Source organism: Oryx dammah, unplaced genomic scaffold (genome assembly GCF_014754425.2).
Source record: "Oryx dammah isolate SB20612 unplaced genomic scaffold, SCBI_Odam_1.1 HiC_scaffold_10, whole genome shotgun sequence".
In the NCBI taxonomy this organism is placed as follows: Eukaryota; Metazoa; Chordata; class Mammalia; order Artiodactyla; family Bovidae; genus Oryx; species Oryx dammah.
The window spans coordinates 31,006,926-31,028,473 of NW_024070194.1; the positions used below are offsets into that span (position 1 = coordinate 31,006,926).

Sequence of the window (21,548 nt, forward strand, 5' to 3'; positions counted from 1 at the left end):
GAAGACAATTTTTCTACAGACTGGGGTTGAGGGGATGTTTTCATGATGATTCAAGCGCACTGCCTTTTCTTAAATTTATTTTTTGGCTTCACAGTCTTTATTCTCTAGTTGCGGGGAGTGGGGGCTACTCTTCCTCGCGGTGCTCGGGCTTCTCATTGCGGTGGCCTCTCTCTTTGTGGAGCATGGGCTCTAGAGCAAGGGTTTCAGTAGTTGCGGTGCCCGGGCTTAATTGCTCTGCAGAATGTGGGATCTTCCTGCACCAGGGATTGGACTTGTGTTCCCTGCATTGGCAGGCAGATCCTTAACCGTTGGACCACCAGGGAAGTCCCTCAAACGAGTTACATTTACTGTATACTTTATTTCTAATCTAACGCCGCTTCTGATCTGACAGGAGGTACCAGTCCATGGCCTGGAAGTTGGGGACCCCTGTTTTAGAGCACTTGTTTTACACAGTCTAGTCTAAGCAAAAACAGCTTGGAGGCAGAACCATCCAGATACCTCAGCAGAACTTCATGTGTTTGATTGTGGGGTTCTGGAAAGAGAGCTTCTCAGTGATATTCACAGACCCCTCTCTACAGTTACCAGGCAAAGTCCTCTCAAACTCACAGCCCCTGGGAAGATATGGGGAGTGATTGCACACATGATAAACACCACACTGAAAGCATTACCCACACATGCACACATGATACAAGCTCAGCACTTTACCTTGCTTTCATTTATTCTACAAGACAGCCCTATGAGATAGGTAATACTGCCCCATCTTAAGAAGAAGATTGAGGACTGGGGAGCAACTAGGTGGCAAGACTGGGATTTGAAACCATATTGGACATGTGGAGATTTTAGAGCTTCTCCTTGGCTGTTGTGACAGGAAGGATGACTCAGCCAGACCTGAAACTGGGCCCTCTGAGCAGAGGGTCCTGAGGCAAGGCCCCTGGTTTGCCCTACAGTGAGGATTGGAGGACGGATGAGAGGCATGTGGCCATTGGGTTGGAGAGATCGAGAAGGAGACTGGAAACCCTGCCCACTGAATAGTGGTGAGCAGTTCCTGAATGGTCACTGGACTGAAGAGAAAAAGAATGGAATTCTCCCTTTGGCAATTCTGCCAAGGAAGAACTGCAAACTGGAGACCCCGACTCTCCAGTCGGCTCAGTGGAGGCCTTCCCTACAGTCAGTGAGAATGCCTTCATGGCCCTCCAGGCTCCCTGCCTCTAGCCTCTGTACTCCAGTGCACTTTGGCTTCATACCCCAGCAGTGTTACACAACACTGAGGGCATTACCTTTCTTCCTGTTGCCCTCATTAGTCTAGATGGAAGATGAAGGAGGAAACCAAAGCTGAGAGAAGGCAGACCTCCCTGGAACTTTCAGCTTTCCCCTCTGACACCCCTGCTGCTGCTGCTGCTGCTAAGTCGCTTCAGTCGTGTCCGACTCTGTGAGACCCCATAGACGGCAGCCCACCAGGCTCCCCTGTCCCTGGGATTCTCCAGGCAAGAACACTGGAGTGGGCTGCCATTTCCTTCTCCAATGCATGAAAATGAGAGGTAAAAGTGAAGTCGCTCAGTCGTGTCCAACCCTCAGCGACCCCATGGACTGCAGCCTACCAGGCTCCTCCATCCATGGGATTTTCCAGGCAAGAGTACTGGAGTGGGTTGCCACTGCCTTCTCCGTTGACACCCCTAGGGCTGTGTTTAAAAACAGTGAGAGATTCAAGCTTGGTAAGATGTTTCTTTTTCCTCCCCTACCTGATTGTAAGTTTGTGAAAATCCCACATGCACGGGTACTAAGTCGCTTCAGTCGTGTCCGACTCTTTGCAACTCTTTGTGACCCTTTGGACTATAGCCTGCCAGGCTCCTCTGTTGGCATTCTTGGGGATATAAATCAAATTATAAAAGAATCATTTGTTACGCACACCACTTAGATAATTTGAACAGGATAAAACAGGATGGTTTGTCTGTTCCACAATGTCTAGGGCATTAGCTGGAAGACAAAGGTTGGGGGTGACTTGACAGCTAGGAACTGGAATCTGAAGGCTTGGCAACTCACACGTCTGGCAATTGAAGCTGGTTGTTAACTGGAACCTTAGTTCTGTCAGCCAGAACACCTCCCTCAAACACCAGCAGCCAGGTCCCAAGGGCAGGATCCAAGAAGAGCCAGGTAGAGCTGTACTGCCTTCCCTAATGTGGCTTTAGAAGTCAGTATCATACCTGCCATATTCTGTTTGTCAAGGCAGTTACATGGGCCTACCTCACCCAATTTCAAGGGGAAATAGATTCTGCCTCTAGATAGAGGAGTAGCAAGGCTCTGAAACAGTATGTAGAACTGGAAATATGGCCAGTTTTGGGAGTCACAATCTGCACAGTATATCAGCCTTCTCTCAGAATCAGCAGACCCTTCTAGGGAAAGGACAGGAGATTTCTAATACTGAGATCATTCTGGGATTTTTGTTTCCTCCTCAGTCTTGGCACCATACTTCTTCCCTGCCCTAGTACCTCTTCACTGCTTTTTTATCCACGCCACGTGACGTGGGATTCAAACCTATGCCCCCTGCGGTGGAAGCACAGAGTTCTAACCACTGGACAGCTGGGAATTCCCTTCAGTGCCTTTAACAAATGTTTTCTCCAGCTTTTCTAACTAGAAAAAGGGCTGAAACCATCCAACTCAGTCCTCTTTTTCTGGAAGGGAGGCCCTGGGCAGTGCATTTAGAAGCTACACAATAAAAGCCTATGTTAGGACTTTCCTGGCTGTCCAGTGATCAAGAATCTGCCTTGCAATGCAAGGGATGAGGATTTGATCCCTGGTCCGGGAAATAAGATCCTACATGCCATGGAGCAACTAAGCCCATGCATCACAACTACTGAGCCTGCATGCTCTGGAGCCAGAGCATCACAACTAGGGTCCTTGCGTAACACGAAAGATCCCACATGACACAAGGAAGGAAGAGCCTGTGTGCCACAACTAAGACCCAATGCAGCCAAATAAAAATAAAACTCCGCCTGCATTAGGAAAAAGCTTATGTCCCCAAACATGCAGCGTATTAATGTGCAGTGTGCAAACATTAAGCATAGTACACATGAAGTTTTAGGAATACATGAGAAATAACAATGACGACTGTATAAACTGATTACAACTTTATAAAAAGTGTCTATGCATGTGAAGAAGCACTGGAATTGTCCATGAGGAGATGTGTTTGAAAATTAAAAGCAGTTTTGTATATTTTCCTATAAAGTTAAATGCTGATTTTCCCCTGCCAACATTTTATCCTGAAAACTTTGAAACATACAGCTAAATTGAAAGAATTTACAGTGAACGCCTGTCCCCACCACTTAGATTCTACAATTAACATTTTACTATGCTTAATTTTCATATATCTGTCTATTCCTCTATCCATTCTATTAATTCATGTGATTTTTGACACATTTCAAAGTTGCAGTCATTAGTACTTCCCTCTAAATACTTCTGCAAGTTTTTTCTTTTCAGATCAAACATATATAGTTCTCATCTCATAAATGTACATTTGCTGAGTTTTGACAAATCTATACACTTATGAATGGTTGTGGAGGGGGGGTGGTCAACCACACTGTTTGGCATCTCGAACTTGGTTCCTTCAGCAGGGATCAAACCCACGCTCCATTCCAGGGGAGTCTCTAAATAGTGATTTTTTTATTAAAAAAAAAAACAACAAAACTAGTTCAAGCCTCACCTGCAATACAAAAATAACTAGAACTCATTTTTCAAATCTTGGTTTCTTAACTGTGCTTAGTGTAAAAATGCTTCCTTTACCCTGAGCAGTTTGCACCACAGGCCTGGGCCTGTCTCACAGGAAGAGTCATCTTGGCCAATGGATGGAACTAGAATTGAGCCTTGGACCAGGATTTGGGGCCTGAGGGTAGTGAATCTGGAAACATTTCTACTGCTTTAGGATATCAGTGGCAGTCCTGAAGTGGAAACTGGGGCAAAGGCTCCTGTAAGCCACCTTCTCAGGGTAAGGAGGCTGCAGTTTCTTTAGGTACTGTACTCCAGCAAATGACCCTTAGGAATAGAACAGTGAATGGCCTGGTAAGTCCCTAGGCTCTCATTTACTTCAACTTTCTATCATACTGTCTTGCTTTATTTTCATTACTCCATTTAGGAAATTTTCTTGTTCACTTGTTTATTGTCTGTCTCCCCATCTAGACTAAGTTCCTAAGAGGAGAGACCTTTTCTATCTTACTCCCCTGCTGTGTCTAGCACACTGTCAGGACTCAAAAAGTATTTGTTGAGAGAGATTAGTTGTTCCATTGACTAGATGGGGAAAGGAAGTCACGAGAGAAGTGACTTGCATAAAGAAACAGGAATACTTTACTCCCATCCTCCAGCTCTCCTCTAGTCCAGTCCTCTTCTCATGAAACCTGTGACTTCTGGGGCACCTGTGTGGTGACTGACAAGTGCCTACCACTAGGTGTGTGCTCCTGTGGGCTGGGACTAAAGCAGCATCTGGAGCAGAAGGCTGCCTCCCTGCCCTCTCTCAGTTCCTCTCTTCTCTTTGAAGATAGCCCTTTGCCTTGTGATGATGGGGGGAGCTGTGAATACCCTGAGCATCACGTAGGATGGGAAATATGGACAGGTCTCCACAGCTGGGCAGCTGAGGATAGGACTCTGTCCTCTTTCATTGAAAATAGGGTATGTGTGGTCACCAAACTGAAATTTCCTTCTCAGGGTCTCCAGGATGGAATATGCAAGGCTCCTTGGTGTGAGGTCCTGTCACTTCTGCACACACCCCACACATGCTCTGACCCCACTGCAGCTGTCTCCTGGAGAGAAGGAACTGCATTTCCTAAGAATGGGCCACTTGCCAAGCTGTACATGCCTGTAATTCTTCATGCAGCCTTGGGAGGTTCCAGGAAGAGTAGCAGAGCCGGACTCAGGTCAAGCAGCCAGTGGCAGGGCTTGAACTTCAGGGCTCAACCACAGCATTTTCCCAAGTATGGTCAGCTTGGGTGGGGAATCTTTCAGATGATCCCAAGGATGAATTTTTTTTATTATAATAGCTATTTATTTCCATATAGATTAGGAAATATAAGTAGCAAGTCAAACTCTTTTATGAGACTGTCCAGGTGTCTCCAGCACTCAATCATTATTTTTCCCGAGTTCAGGCTTTTGCGTTCAGTGTATGGATAGAGTGAGTTTTTCTACTTCCTGGGTAACTGAACGGTTGAAAGTAAGTGAAGTAGCTCAGTCGTGTCCGACTCTTTGCGACCCCATGGGCGGTAACCTACCAGGCTCCGCGGTCCATGGGATTTTCCAGGCAAGAATACTGGAGTGGGCTGCCATTTCCTTCTGCAGGTGATGTTCCCAACCCAGGGATCGAACCCTGGTCTCCTGAATTGTAGACAGATGCTTTACCGTCTGAGCCACTAGGGAAGCCCAACTGAACGGTTGGTGTTTGGAAAGTCCTGCCCTCTTTTGCTGCTCTTAGGCTCTAATAGGAGACTTGGTGTGTGGGTCTTTCGGCTGTAGGATCTGTCCCTCAGAGGCGTTTAGGATTCAGTCATTTCACACCTCTGGGTGAGCCCCGCTGAGAGGTAGTGGGAGATACACTTCCCTCTCAAGGAGGGACTTTCCAGTGGCAGAGGGGATGCCTCGAAGGAGGCCCGCTGCACCCCGTATTCCCAGGTCATGGCTCTGGTCAGCACACACTAATTCTACAAATACGGGCAGCGGGGTGCATACAGTCCCAAACTGACGCCCCAACTACTGGCGGTGGTACGGACTGGAGGTGCTAGAAGCACCAGCCCTGTGGAAATGGCAGCTCATGTGGGCTCCTTCTCCTGTGCTGAAATATCCCCTCCAAGAAAAAGTATTACTACCAGGAACAGACCCGTTCCCTCGGGAGCGCTGAACGTGGGACTCTGCCCAGCCACGGATGGGAGAGGGAGGCTGGCCGCCGCTCACCCCTGGCAGCTCAGGCTGCGGGTCAGGAATGAAGGGTCTCCCAGCAAGCTGTGCTTGCACACTGCTGAGCAATGTCTCCCGCCTACGGACTTATGGTCACTCCTGAGAGGATCTGGCTGCGTCCGAGGGACCCTGCCTGAGGACTACAATCTGGGGTGTCTCACTCGCCACCCACCACGACTGTGTAATCGGCCTTCAGCGGTTCCTTAAGTCCTGCAGCCTGGGAAGCCACTTGCCGGGCATACCCACGGATGGCTTTGAGGTGCTTACGCGCGGCGGGGAGCGCTGGGGAGTAGGTCCGCCCCTCCCACCTGGTCCCAGTCCCCGACCCCAGGGGGAGACGCGTCTCCAGGCCCGCTCGAAGCTTTGAGCCTCTCCTTCCCGGCCAGACCTGTCGCAAACACCCTCCGCAGAGCACCGTGTGTAGCGTTTCTACCCAGCTCGACGCGAGTCAGGCCCGGATAAGCGCGTCTGGAAAGCCGCGGAGATTTCCCTTGGGCTCGGGTGGGGATGGCGTGGGCTAACTTGTTAAGATGACAGCCACGGTGCTAGGCGTCTTCCAGGGGCTATGCACGTTCACCACCTTCACTACCGAGAGCCTCTGTCTTTTAAATACATTGCAGCAATTAAAAAGCGGAGGGAGGGGGAGTTCTAGGGAACCCGTTTGGAGAGAGTGGAAAGACTTTTGAGCTCCAGGTCGCCCCGATCGCTAAACATTGGTGTAACTTGTGTTTGGTCTCAGTTTTCGCATCTGTGAACTGGGAAGAAGACCTACGTCCAGGTGTGACTGTAGAGAAACGGAAGGTGTTGGTGCACAGTCGGCCGGTGCTCCCAGGGTCCTGTTTCCCCCAGGATTGGACCACGGTGGGGGGACCGCCTCCCTGGCGGTCAGTGAGACCGTGAGACACGGAGACCCGGGCCTGTGCCCCAGGCCGGCAGGCTAGCAAGCGTTCGGAGGCGCGTAAGGGCGGGGCCCACGAGGGCCAGGGGAACGCCCTTTCGATCTGGGCCAACCAGCGCTCGTCTCTGAACCGCCAATGAGGAAGCTCCTTACAGCCCAGGCCGGATCGGGAGCGAGGCTGCGGCGAGTGCGGCGCTGACAGAGACGCGCGCGCGCGACCCAGCTCGGACCCCGGGCCGTCGCCGCCATCACCGCCGCCAGTCCAGTTGCTCCTCAGCCGCTTCTCCTCGCCATGGAGGCGAGGCCGCCACCGCCGCCGCGGGGTTCCAAGCCGCGGGCCGGGCGGTGGCCCTGAGGGCGTGTGGCGGGCCGAGACGCCGTCGCGGCACCGAGGCGGAGCCGCAGTCCTCGACCCCAGCGGTCCCGCCCAACGCTGGACTCGGTGAGTGTTCACGGCCGCCGCCACCCCGACGGGTTCCGGAGGTGGGGCGGCGGTTCCCGGGCGCGGGTGGGAGGGGTGCCCAAATCCCTCTTTTCCGGGCGGGATCCATCCGGCTTCTCCAGGGATTCCACATCCTTGCGCTGTCCGTGGGGCTGGGCGGGGGAGGGGGAGAGTCCCCGGAAACGCGCCCGCCCAGGGGCCGACCCCTCTCCACAGCTCTGGAACTTCGCGTGCATCCTCCTGGGGCCGGGTCGCTGCCATAGTTCATTCTGAAAGAAGAAATTTGGACAGTGAGATCAGAATTTGCTCAGGTCCATTTAATGGGAAGAAAGAGAAGAACTCCTGGCATGAGAAAATTTGCTCTTGCAGTGACCAACTTTCTTTCCCCAGCCCCTCTCTTTTCTGTCCACTCCCTGCAGTTCAGGCTGCTAAAGAAGGAAAACGGGCTCAGAGCTGCCGAGAATTCAAAATGAGCCAACTGAGAATGCATGCCCCCTCCTTTTTACTTTCGTGAATAACACAAAGAATATCGTTTCTTGAGAAATTAGTTCCTAATTGTATTTCCTGAAGATAAAAATAATAATGGCAGAGCTAAGCCCAGTGTTGAGCTTTCTTCCTTTTTTTTTTTGAGGTTAGTGAATGATGTTTGTAAGACAGGAAAGGAAGAATATTCAAAACCTCTAGGAGGGTGAATGCCTTTAGAAGCCCTTGCTCAGGGATCCCTGCTCTAGAACCAGTCACATCTCCAGAAAGATCTCTTGCCACCTGCTTGCTGTTAGGCAGCTCTAGAACCAGAAGGTGGTAGGCAAGGAGAGGATTGGTGGTGAAAGATGGATGAACATTGTGTCCTCCTGTTTGTGACCCCATGGACTCCAGCCTGCCAGACCCCTCTGTCCGTGGAATTCTCCAGGCAGTAATATTAGAGTGGGATTCCCTTCTCCAGGGGATCTTCCCAACCCAGGGATCGAACCCAGGTCTCTTGCTTTGCTGGCAGATTTTTTACTGTGTGAGCCACTAGGGAAGCCCCTTGCCTGGCCACTCCTTTACAAAACACAGATCTGATGCTATCACTTGTTTACTTAAAACTCCCTTGCTTTCCTTTTGCCACAGGATGAATGAAGCCCAAAATGCCTTAACAAGTCATACAAGACCCTTGACAGCCTTGCTTCAATTTACTCTTTTATTTTTAGATTAATCCTTCAATCCTCCTTCCCTTCATCCCCTTCTCTGGTCATTCAGAATTGCTTGCCTGCCTTTTTTCACATTTGGATACTTTTGCTTGCTCTTTCTTCCCCGCCTTTACCTGCTGAGCTCCACCTCTTTCTTTAAAGCTGTTTTCAATTGAGAGGCTTGATGAAGGTAGGAGCTGTGTCTTGTTCAGCTGTTCATCTCCCATGTTGAGAGCTTCTTCCTCCCAGTTGTCTTATAGGTCCTGTCCCATCTCTTCCCCTTATGTTTACTTCCAGGTACCCACTTCCTGAGAGAATCTTTCTTGAGTGTTTCCTGCTTGGCATGCAGGCAGGCAGATAGAATGTCGAAGCCAGGACTTTTAGTACCTTGATTCCCCATCTGCCCATGTCTGTCCCATCCAGCCCCATAAATAATTAGCAGGTAGGAACTGACAGGTCTCATATCCCACTGACCTTCAATCTGCTCCACTGTTTCTGAAAGGCCAAAAGCCCTATGGTCTCTTTTTCACCTCTGCCTATCTGAAGTGCCCTGGCTAACATATACTCTGAGGCAGAGTGCAATCTAGGAGGCTGTTCACTGGGTACTTTTTAGATGCTGATTTACCATCTAAGTGAAATCCAGAACCAGAAAAGCCACTTCTCTGACTCTACTACATTCATGGTGTTCTATTTGCCAGAACTTTCCAGTGCTTAGGAAACAGAATAAAAGTGAGGAAGTCACATTTTTACCTTTGAGGGGCTCTCAGCTTAAAGCAGGACAGGTGGATACAAATACTTGTCACAGATATTGTGAGGGTGTGATAATACCTTTTATTTGCCTTGTGTTAGGCTAGGTAATAAATGCTTTCCGTGAATTATCTTTCTTATTCCTTTCTACCCTTGAATAGTGGCTAATTCCTACTAGACAAGGGTGGAAACTGAGCCCATACAGTATGCTGATGAGGGAATAATCAGGATCTGAATCTTGGCAGTCTAGTTCCAGAGTATCTACCTGGCTGTATAGACAGCATTCCTTCTCTGGGTAGCCTGAGAAAACTTGATTGGGAGGAGGCCTTGGGTCATGAAGGATGGATAGGAGTTTATGTATGGTGGACAGGATACCGGAAAGAGGGAACAGCACAGGCAGGCTTGGAGGTGGAAGGAATCCATTGCCCTTGGGGAACAAGGATAAGTTAAACGTATTTGGACTGGGTAGAGACAAGGGTGGGAGATGAGCTTAGGTCAGCTTGAAGGGCTGTGAGTGCTGTGTTTAAGTTTGGGTGTGCATGCTCAGCCGTGTCCAAGTCTTTGCAACCTCATGGACTGTAGCCCACCAGGCTTCTCTATGGAATTTTTCAGGCAAGAATATTGGAGTGGGATATCATTTCCTACTCCAAGGGATCTTCCTAAACCAGGGATTGAACCCATATCTGCTGCATCTCCTGCATTGGCAGGCAGGTTCTTTACCACTGAGCCACCTGGGAAGCCCCAGAATTTGGGCAGTGGAGACTTTAAAGGAGGATTTTAGAGGCGGTCAGGGACTTGGGCAGACCAGGCTTTGGAAAAGTCACTCAGGGGCAATGTGGGGCCAGATGCTCATGCCCTTCCAATTTAAGAGGCAATGGCCAGGACGCACAGAGGCAGAATCATGGCCTCTTAAACCCAGAGTGAGGTCCAGAGAGAATACTGCAGAGTTTTGAGAAAAAGATAATACTTAGGAGAAAAATTACAGCCGTTTGAAAGTATATAATAAATATCTTCTTTCTACCTGACCTCCCCAGAGATGGTTGAAGTTTAGAGTGCGTGCTAAGTTGCTTCAGTCATGCCTGACTCTTTGCGACCCTGTGAACTAGCCCGCCAGACTCCTCTGTCCATGGGATCTCCAGGCAAAAATACTGGAGTGGGTTGCTATATCGCCCCTCCAGGGGATCTTCCGATAGAACCTGCGTTTCCTCCCTTGCAGGTAGATTCTTAACCTCTGAGCCACCAGGGAAGCCCATTGTGCTTATTTATTCTCTCTCTCAAGATGTGAATGAAACTCAAATGAATCTTTATCAGGGTATATATCAGGATAACCTGGGATGCTTCTCCACATGCTTTCCCTCACCTGACCTTCTCCCCCTGTTTGATTTTATCCTGCTTCTTTCAATTTGCAGAGGGAGACATTGAGTCTTAGAAGGATAGAGTACTTGTGCAAGATGGTGGGTGGTGGTGGTTTTTTTAAGCAGCCCTGTTATTTGTATTCGCCCAGCATCTTTCATTGGAAGTTCTGAGTTGATTTGTAAACGTTGTTGCATTGTTTTTCTTCACCTTCCATGTGGAAAAAATGAGGTCCAGTGAAACTTAAGTTTTAAGCAAGAATTTGGCCAAATGTAGAGCCTTGTCTTTTTACTTAACAAATGTCAAATCTGAAGAAATTTTTTTAGTGACTCTGAGTACAACAAAAGTAGCATTACTGTGACACTAACAATATAATTGAGCAACAAACCCATAAATAACCCAACATTAAAATTTATTTTAATATATTCTCTATAGAAAAGAAAATCCATTAAATATGAAATTGTATGTACTTTAAATTCACATCTGTTTGTGTCATTGTATAGATGTGCTGTGCATGCATGCTAAATCGCTTCAGTCGTGTCCAGCTCTGCAAACCTATGGACAGCAGCCCACCAGGCTCCTCCATCCACAGGATTCTCTAGGCAGGAATACTGGAATGGGTTGCCATTTCCTTTGATTTTTTTTTTTTAATAGTTATTACCTTTTATCTGTACTTGGTAGGTAAAGTACATGCAGAATACGATTTTTGTATTTTTTTGTAATTTATTGATTTTTATTTTTGACTATTCTAGGTCTTCATTGCTGAGTGTGGTCCTTCTCTAGTTGCAGAGAGTGGGGGCTGCTCTCTAGTTACAGTGTGCAAGCTTCTCTTAGTGGTTTTTTGTTTGTTTGTTCGTTTTTTACTTCTTGTTGCAGAGCATGGCTGTAGGGCGCGAGAGCTCAGTAGTTGCAATGGGTTCTTAACCACTGAACCACAAGGGAAGCCCTGATTTTTGTGTTTTTGAATAACATCAAACATTTTATTTTTACTCATTTCATTTATTATTTTAAATCACAAAATAGCAGTCTATGCATTGATAACTGTAGTTTGTACAATTGTTTTTTTTATTTTCCTTTTTTCTCTCCTTTTTACTATTATAAATGGTACTTTTGAGCACCCCTGAAACACTTCTTTTGGATTATTTTCTTGGATTCTTTCCCTAAAATGGGATCACTGTATCAGAATATGATTTCATTGCCGGATTGGTGTCTAGAAAGGTTGAACTAGTTTACAACACCATTAACAATTTATTTGGCTCTGTATCCTGACAGTATAACCAGTACTATTAAATATAACCTAAAAATCAATTTTGTTACTTTTTAAAAAATGTAATAGTACTTTGAATTAGGTTAAATGTACGTTTCTTCAGGAAAACTGTAGAAAACTAAATGAGCTACTAAATGAGCTTTAGTAGCTCATTTAAGGAAGCTATGACACACCTAGACAGTATATTAAAGAGCAGAGACATCACTTTACTGACAAAGGTCTGTATAGTCAAAGCTATGGTTTTTCCAGTAGTCATATGGATGTGAGAGTTGGACCATAAAGAAGGCTGAGTACTGAAGAATTGATGCTTTTGAACTGTGGTGTTAGAGAAGATTCCTGAGAGTCCCTTGGACAGCAAGGAGATCCAACCAGTCAATCCTAAAGGAAATCAGTCCTGAATATTCATTGGAAGGACTGATGCTGAAGCTGAGGTGGCAATCCTTTGGCCACCTGATGCGAAGAGCTGACTCACTGGAGAAGATCCTGATGCTGGGAAAGATTGAGGGCAGGAAGAGAAGGGGGTGACAGAGGATGAGATGAATGGGTGGCATTATAGACTCAGTGGACATGAGTTTGAGGAAACTCCAGGAGATAGTGAAGGACAGGGAAGCCTGGTGTGCTGCAGTCCATGGGGTTACAGAATTGGATACAACTGAGTGACTCAACAACAACAACATGGATGTGATGTCTATCCTTATGGACTAATTCAGTAGGCAGACATTAATTACCTTATGGTAATTACAGATACGATCAGAGGGGAAGAATAGGATGTCTTGGGAGTGCCAGAGAAGTTCAACAGGTAAACAACACTTGCAGATTAAACAACACAAAATCCCTGAGATAGGAAGGGTGTTGATACCTTAGGTACCTAACTTGAGAGTTCACGTGAACCATCTTAGGGGTCTTCTTCAAATACCAAGTCTTGATTCAGCAGGTCTGAAGTGGGACTTGGGCTTCTCTGGTGGCTCAGTGATAAAGAATCTGCCTGCCAGTGCAGGAGATGTGGGTTCAATCCCTGGGTAGGGAAGATCCTCTGGAAAAGGAAATGGCAACCCTCTCCACTATCCTTGTTTGGGAAATCCCATGGACAGAGGAGCCATGCAGCTACAGTTGATGGCCTTGCAAAGTTGGAAATTCTTAGCAGCTAAACAACAGGGTGGGACTTGGGATTCTGCATTACTAAACGGCTCCCTGGTGAGGAAGATGCTGTTTTTGGGTGGACCATGCTTGAGTAGCTAGGCCTAATTGAGAGCTTGGTTAGTATCAAAAGCTGAATGACCATGGTGAGTAGTAGCGGGTAATTCTCTATCCTGGCTGCACTTTGAGTTTACCTGGGGAACTTAAACAATCAGGGATGTTTAATAGCCCACCCCCCAGGCATTTTTATTACATAATAGTTCTGATTAAGGGACTGAGAGAGTATATATACATATATATATTTTTAACTCCCTGGGTGATTCTAATATGCAACCAGAGTTGAGAACCACTGGGCTAGAGAGAGGCAAGGACCAGAGTTCAAGGCCCTGTATGCCATGCAAGTATTTTGGACTTGATCCTTAAGGCAGAGCTAAGCCTTTAAGAGATTTCAAAGAGGAGTAAACTGATCTGATTTGCAGTTGTGAAAAGTTCACTGTGGCTGCAGTCCAGAGCAGTAGTTTTCAGAGTGAGGTAGATAAGATGCTGGGATGCTCAATTTTTAATTATTTTTATCTAAAAATTGATAAAATATTACATTAGAGACTGTCACTGGTATCTCCTTGTGTCTATAGGTCAAACAATGTTAACATGTTAACTGCAGAACCTTAGATGTCCAGAAGTAAGAGAGGGCAGTTCTGCAGTAAGCGAGCAGAGCTGTATACATATATTAATAACAGTTTATATTATCAAGTTTTATTAAACTGACTTTCACAAAATGAACAAGTGGCTTAAAATGATCCTTGCAAAGAAACCAGTGATTGAAGAAAATAATGCAAGCACAAGGAGACAAACAAAATGGCACAGTTGACCTTTGTCTAGCTCCTATTATGAAGTCTTAGTGAGCTAATCAGCTTGCATTACATTGGAAAGTATAAAGAACCCTATGGACTTACATCCTCTGTTATTATAGGAATCTTCCTTTAAGATTGTGTAGAACCTGAGATGTAAAATAATAAAATATGACGCCATTGCTAGTACCAGGCCATTTGAAAACTAAGCATCTGGAGCATAAAGTTCTGCATTTTTTTTCTCCTAATGATTTTTTTTTTTTTTTAATTTACTTTTTGGCTGTGTTGGTTGGTTGTTGCTACGCTGGGGTTAGTTGGCCAGGCGGGTTTGGGGGCAGGTGGGAGGTAGTTTTCATTGAGGTGCCCTGGCTTCTCATTGCAGTGGCTTCTCTTGTTGTAGAGCATGGACTCTAGAGAATAGGCTCAGTAGTTGGAATGCACAGGCTTAGTTGCCCCACAGCATATGAAATCTTTCTGGACCAGGGATCATGTCCCCTACATTGGCAGGCAGATTCTTAACCACTGGACCACCGGGGAGGTCCTCCCCCTGTGATGTTTAAAGTCATTGGCTGGGGAGTTCCCTGGCCGTCCAGTGGTTTGGACTCCATGCCTTCACTGCCCCGGCCCAGGTTCAATCCTGGTGGGGGAACTAAGATCCCCACAAGGCCTGGCAGTGCAGCCAGAAAGAAAAAGAAAAAAAGACATAGGCTATTCAACCAGATGCTGTAAATAATTTTACTAACCTAATTATTAAAGTATCTATATTAGGGTTTTCTGTTCTTAGAAACAACAGAAAGGCATATACCATTGGCAGGTCTTCGTGTCTGCACTGGTGCCCCACCCCCCCCCAAAACCGCTGATATTGTATATGGAAAATAATATATCAAGAAACTAAAATGTATCCCTTGTAACTCTTGTAAGATGCATAGAAAATGTTGCTGAAGGTTTGAACAAGCAATATTAGAACAAATTTTTCAGTGTGGGAGGTTTGCTGCTGCTCCTGCTGCTGCTAAGTCGCTTCAGTCGTGTCCGACCCTGTGCAGCCCCATAGACGGCAGCCCACCAGGCTCCGCCGTCTCTGGGATTCTCCAGGCAAGAACACTGGAGTGGGTTACATGGTTTTAAAAGTATAGAAGCTTGTAGCATGTCTTAGTATTTGCTAGATTCTCTTTATTGAAAGAAATCCAAGAAAAATCACTTTTGTGGGCTACTGGAGGAAAGTTATACTGGAGAAGACATTCTTAAGAACAAATGACTGCCTTCGTAACATTGCTATATGGAATAATTGTCTAATGTCTGTCTTTCTTAGAAGTGTGCTATGGGATAGCATTTTCTTTGTAATTAAGAAAAAGCTTTATTGTGTTAAAATTTATATATTATAAACATTACCCTTTTAAAGTGTAAAGTACAGTGATTTTTAGTATATTTGTGGAGTGGTGCAAACGCTCACCATAATCTAATTTCAGAACATTTTCATCACACCAAGGAGAAGTCCTGCAGCCATTACCTTCACTCCCCATTCCACCCTCCCTCTAGCCCCTGGCAGCCCCTAGTCTTTCTGTCTTTGTGAATTTGCCTCTTCTGTACAGTTTTATAAATGGAATCATAAAATGTGGTCTTTGTTGACTGACTTCTTTTAATTAACATAATGTTTTGAAGGGGAGTTCATTCATGTTGTAGCGTATATCAGTACTTCATTCCTTTTTATAGCTGAATAATACAATCCATTGTATGGATATATAGTTATTCATCAGTTAGTGAATTTTTGGGTTGTTTCCACTTTTTGGCTATTACGATTAATCTGCTGTGAACATACATGTACAAGTACATGTGTGGACACGTTTTCATTTCTTTTGGATATTGAGTGGAATTGCTGGGTTAAATAGTTCTGTTAAACTTCTGAGGAGGAATTGCCAAACTGTTTTATAAAGCAACTCTGTCATTTTACATTCCCAGCAGCAGTGCACTAGGGTTCCAGTTTTTCCACATCCTCACTCAACATTTATTATGCTGTCTTTGACTATTAGTGGTGTGAAGTAATAGCTCATTGTAGTTTTGATTTGCATTTCCTTGGTGACTCATGATTTCATTGTGATTCTGTTGCAGCCATAAAAACTCATATTTTTACACATGAAGAACCTTGGAAACATAAATTTCTTACCTAATAAACATATTCAAATATATTTCTAAAAATTTTCCAGATGAGCTGCTAATGAAATAAAGGACCTTGGCATTGATCATCAGCTGCTATTTAAAACCAGTTGGAAAAAAAAAAAAAAATAAAAATAAAACCAGTTGGGAACTTTATAGTAGAAGGATCAGACAGTCTTCTAATCAGTTTTAACATCTCTAAAATGGGTACAACCAAACTTTATGTTCCTCTGATGTGGTACAATAGGAAAAGTATAACACCATTCATGAAATATTCTTTCTCTGCCAAACCTGACTCAAATTAAGTACCTAGATCTAACAGTCAGTTTACAGAATGTAATTAGAAAATTCAGAGTGGGAGGGATCTGATAGGAAAGATTAAGCCAGTTACTTCAAATAAATGGCAAGGGAAAAAGTGGAGAAATATTACAAGTTAGAGAAGATTTGAGACATATTAACTAAATATAATGTGTAGATCTTGATTAGCTCCTGTTTCATACAAACCAACTAAAAAATATTTGTGAGACGTTTGGGAGTAACTTGAATACCACTTAATATATATTAAATGATTTTTAAACAATTGTTTTATTATATAATCATATTTTTATTATCATGAAGATATAATAGTATTATGTTAAAGATTTCTTTTCCCTAGAGATAAGTACTGAAGTATTTAGGGATGAAATGATATGATGTCTGGGATTTGCTCTAAGATAACTCATTGTGTCTGAGGGTTGTAGATTATTTACCATTATTGATAAATCATTGACACTGGATACTGGGTATATAAGGGTTGGTTATAGAGTTTGCTCTTGCTTTTAGTTTTAGTGGGTTTCACATCCGTTCATTTGAAAAAGTAACATCTTTTGACTAGTTTTCAAGAATAATTTTAAGAGCAGTTTGCTTTTAAAGGGAAGATAGATATTTGCTAGCCAAATTTAAAGGGAAATGTTTGTATAATTGAATGGGTTGGAAAAATAAATATAACAATTTAGTAAGCACAGCCATAGTACTTCTTCCTTTTGGATCTATATTTCTTTCTGACTGTGATAGCTATTAAAACCAACTGTTGGAACTTCCTTGATGGTCCAGTGGTTAAGACTTCATCTTCCAATGCAGGAAGTGTGGGTTTGATCCCTGATCTGAGAGCTATGATGCCTCATGACCAAAAAAGCCAGAATATAAAACAGGTAGTATTGTAACAGATTCAGTAAAGAGTTTACTGCTCCACATCAAAAAAAAAAAGTCAAATACTGGTTTGAAACCAGACTTGCAGATTGCTTTGTCACAAAATATTAAAATGAGATTTTTCAAGCATAATGAGAAATATTTGATCCTATGGATCACACTAAATATTTTTAAAACAAGTTTAGTATCTTAGTAGTAATGGTTGAACCATTATTGCTGTCATTATTACATTTGGAAATGAATGAGTGTTTCTGTAGTATTTGTATATATTAGTACCTTTGTCATATTTATTGGGAAACATTTTGAGGATGTGCACATTGATCGATTTGCCAGTGTGCTGTCAAATATTTGTCCTTACTGTGGATAATGAATTGAACAGAGCATAGACACTCATTTGGTGATTGTTAAAGCAAGTTTGGCTAGGGATGATGGTGTTCTGGATTGCACTTAGTTTTTCTTTAGTCTTGTTACTGTAATTTTTGTAATTAGCTTTGCAGTTTTTGTAGAGAAATAAGAGCAATAACTTTCACTTGCTCTTTAGTGTTAATTCAGCTTAACTGATTAAATTCCTTCATACTCCTTTATTAGTGAATTTAATTTTCTTAGATATTTAGAAAACATTTATACTTTTAATCTGTCAAATACCACCAGTCCTTGACAAGTTAGAGTTACCACCTTAAGCAGAATCTCCTTAAGCACTTGAGTAGTACTAAGAAATTAAACTTATAAATGTAGTAAAACAGAATCTTTTAAGATTTCCTGTGCTTTTCAGTAGCTGAATCTGAATTTGTTGTTATTGTTCAGTTGCTTATTCGAGTACAGCTCTTTGCAACCCTATGGATGGCAGCACACCAGACTTCCCTGCCCTTCACTGTCTTCCAGAATTTGCTCAGACTCATGTCCATTGGGTTGATGATGCCATTCAACCATCTCATCTTCTGTCGCCACCTGCTCCTTCTGCCCCCAGTCTTTCTCAGCATGAGGGTCTTTTCTAAAGAGTCAGCTCTTCTCATTAGGTGGCCAAAGGATTGGTGCGTCAGCTCCAGCATCAGTCCTTCCAATGAATATTCAGGGTTGATTTCCTTTAGGATTGACTGGTTTGATCTCCTTGCTGTCCAAAGGACTCTCTTGGACAACAAGGAGATCAAGTCCTCTCCAGCACCCGAATTACCAGCGTTTAAAAAACATACATCCTAAATTTAACTCAGAAGAATTGTAAGTTTGATATACCTCATCTTGTTGCTAACACCTTTTTCTGCTGGAGTTGTAATGCCACTTAACCAATTAAGGAGGACAGCTTTACCATCTGTAAGAGAGCCTGAGTTACTAGATTGAAAATATAGAACCACAAAGCAGTTATCTGTTGGTCGAAGGATCAAGACTGAGAAAACTAAAGGCTTTTTGTTTCCAGGATAGTTCTTAAGAGGTGCCCTTCCCTATATTAGAGTTCTGAATTGGTTATCAATAGGGGAATCAGTGTTTGAGGTTTGTTTTACAACCCTCTGTGTGTTTTATTTTATATTTTTTCAAATTAACCTCAATATTTTTTTCTGAATCAGATTGGGCTTGTGTTTCTTTCATTTTTCCTTGTTGACCCTTATAGTTATTTTATTTATTTTTAATTGGAGGATGTTGCTTAACAATGTTATGTTGGTTTCTGCCGAACAACACCGTGAATCACCCGTAAGTATACACATACCTCCTCTGTCTTGAACCTCCCTCCCACCCCACCCCCATAAAAGTGAAGTGAAGTTGTTCAGTCGTGTCCGACTCTTTGCGACCCCATGGGCTGTAGCCTACCAGGCTCCTCTGTTAATGGGATTTTCCAGGCAATAGTCCTGGAGTGGATTGCCATTTCCTTCTCCAGGGAATCTTCCCAACCCAGGAATCGAACCCCGGTCTCCCACATTGTAGACAGATGCTTTACCGTCTGAGCCACCGTAGTTATATTAATTTGGGGAGTTGAAAGTGACTAGAGTTCATATCCTATACCTGATGCCAAAGCTTGAGTTAAAGAGAAAAGAGTAGCTTTATTACTTTGCCAGGCAAAGGGGGCCACAGTGAGCTAATGCCCTCAAAACTGTGTGTCGCTACTTGGGGAAGATAGTGAGAGGTTTTAAAGTAATTGTTCAAAGAGAGCATGATCGGTCCTTGGACATTGTTTTGATGAGTTAGTGGTAAGGTAAGTAGGAGTCAGCATCATCAACCTTCAGGTAGATCCAACGGGTCTGCGTCATGCTTGTGAGCAGATTACCATCTTTAACTTCTCCCACCTGGAAAGGATTTCGGTGTCTGCAAAGCAGCATAAAGATACTGTTATAAATATCGGTTGATGGGGAAACAGGACCCTGCCCAAAAGCTGCTTTTGACTGTTTCTCCCTGATCTCACATCCCCTCCCCTCCCTAACTAACAACTGCTTGAATCTGCCCACTGGAACTCAGAGAAGGTCATGGAGACTGAATGAAAGCTATTGCCTATAATCAAAGAAATGGGGGAAACAGAAAGGCTTTGTGCCCAGGAACCCTACAGGGCCCTGTGCCATACCATTACTTGCTGTTCTTTGTGAACATGGGCAAAGTACTTAACCTTAACTTTCTGGGACTGTTTCCTCATCTAATATATGGGTTCAACAGTAGAACTCTTTTACTGCATCTTTGTTCTAAGGATTAGATAGTGCACCCCAAGTGCTTAGCAGAGTTCTTCATGTGTAGTAAACTTTGAGTAAATATTTTACTGAAATAAAGTTTTCACTATTATAATGATCTTGATTTTGTCTTTCCTCCCTAGGAGTTGATGAGGATACAGTATTGCTCTAGCTGTATAGTTGATCAGAGTACCTTTTATCTTGCAAGCGTTTCAGTGCAGGGATAATGTGGCAAGGATGGGAGAGGAAGAGACAAGAGAGGAATTGAATAAATGGGATAGACTGTAGAACATTTGCTCCTTGAACCATCGTCCCTGGAGTTCTATGGTATGCTTTCTTTGTTTTTCTCTTCCTTTCTTGCCACATATCAGTTTCCTTAGGCCTCACTTTGACCACTGTTTAACTTACCAAGAGTACTCTTGTGTTTTAAGTTACATGCCTATGCCTAGGGTTTCAGCTTCCAGTTCTTTGCTAATTAGGAGAAAATTCATCCTTAGCACTGGATGATGACCATCAATCTCCTCTCATCATTGGACAGTTTCCCAGGAACCTGTAACAGGCTCAGAACTGACCCCATCTTCTTCCCTTTAAATGTGTTATTTTTATATTCTCTATCTTGATGAGTGAAACAACCCAGTAAATCAAACCAGTAAATCAAACTTGAATGGCATTGTTCTTATGGTTGATGATATAGTCCCATCTGTTTTAACTTTAATATTTCTCAAAATTGCCTGCTTTCCCCTACCTCTTCTATCCCTCAGATCTGATTTTCTTCTTACTTAGATGAGTGCCCATTATTATTTCCTTATTCCAGATCATGTGTCACATTGCTACCAAGAGTGATCTTTTTGACTTCCTTATCTAATCACAGCACTCCCCAGTTTGAAATCCACTGGATAAAATCCAAAGTCCTTATCAGAGCAAGCTTTTGTGACCAACCCCTCTTAACCTTTTAGCCTTAATCTTTCCCTGTATCCATGACTGTGTTATGCTCTTTCAGACTCTGTCTTTGACTGACTGTTCATCTCCCTCTTTTTTATCTCACATTATAGTTTCTTAGGTAAGGATCAGCTCCTCCAGTCAGCATTGTCTGACTGACTGTCTCAAGACTGGTCTAGGTATTTTGTTGTTTAGTTGCTAAGTCATGTCTCACTCTTTGTGACCCCCACGGACTGCCATCCAACCATCTTATCCTCTGCTGCCCCCTTCTCCTTTTGCCTTCAATCTTTTCCAGCATCAGGGTCTTTTCCAGTGAGTCAGTTCTTTGCATCAGGTGGCCAACGTACTGGAGCTTCAGCTTCAGCATCAGTCCTTCAATGAATATTCAGGGTTGATTTCCTTTAAGATTGACTGATTTTGTCTCCATGCTGTCCAGGGGACTGTCAAGAGTCTTTTCCAGCACCGCAGTTGGAAAGCATCAGTTTTTCAGTGCTTTGACTCTGTGGACCTTTGTTGCTAACATGATGTCTCTACTTTTGAATATGCTGTCTAGGTTTGTCATAGCTTTCATTTCAAGGAGAAAGCATCTTTTAATTTCATGACTGCAGTCATCATCTGCAGAGATTTTGGAGCCCAAGAAAAGAAAATCAGTCACTGCTTCCACTTTTCCCCTTTCTATTTGACATGAAGTGATGGGACTGGATGCCACGATTTTAGTTTTTTGAATGTTGAGTTTTAAGCCAGCTTTTTCACTCTCATCTTTCACCCTCATCAAGAGGCTCTTTAGTTCCTTTTCGCTTTCTGCCATTAGAGTGGCATCATCTACATACCTG

At 44.0% G+C, this 21,548-nt stretch overlaps 1 protein-coding gene across 10 annotated transcripts in view; it reads left to right on the plus strand.

Moving 5' to 3' along the window:
* Positions 1-6,975: 6,975 nt before the first annotated feature.
* Positions 6,976-21,548, plus strand: part of PTPRA (protein tyrosine phosphatase receptor type A) — a 163,193-nt gene continuing 148,620 nt past the window's right edge. For 6 of the 10 annotated variants that reach the window (XM_040247798.1, XM_040247807.1, XM_040247802.1 and 3 more), the window contains exon 1: positions 7,012-7,271. The gene's annotated coding sequence lies outside the window, so the exon portion shown is untranslated. Of the gene's footprint in view, positions 7,272-21,548 lie in introns of all 10 variants that reach the window. The other 4 variants (XM_040247800.1, XM_040247801.1, XM_040247805.1 and 1 more) reach the window with 3 other exon arrangements.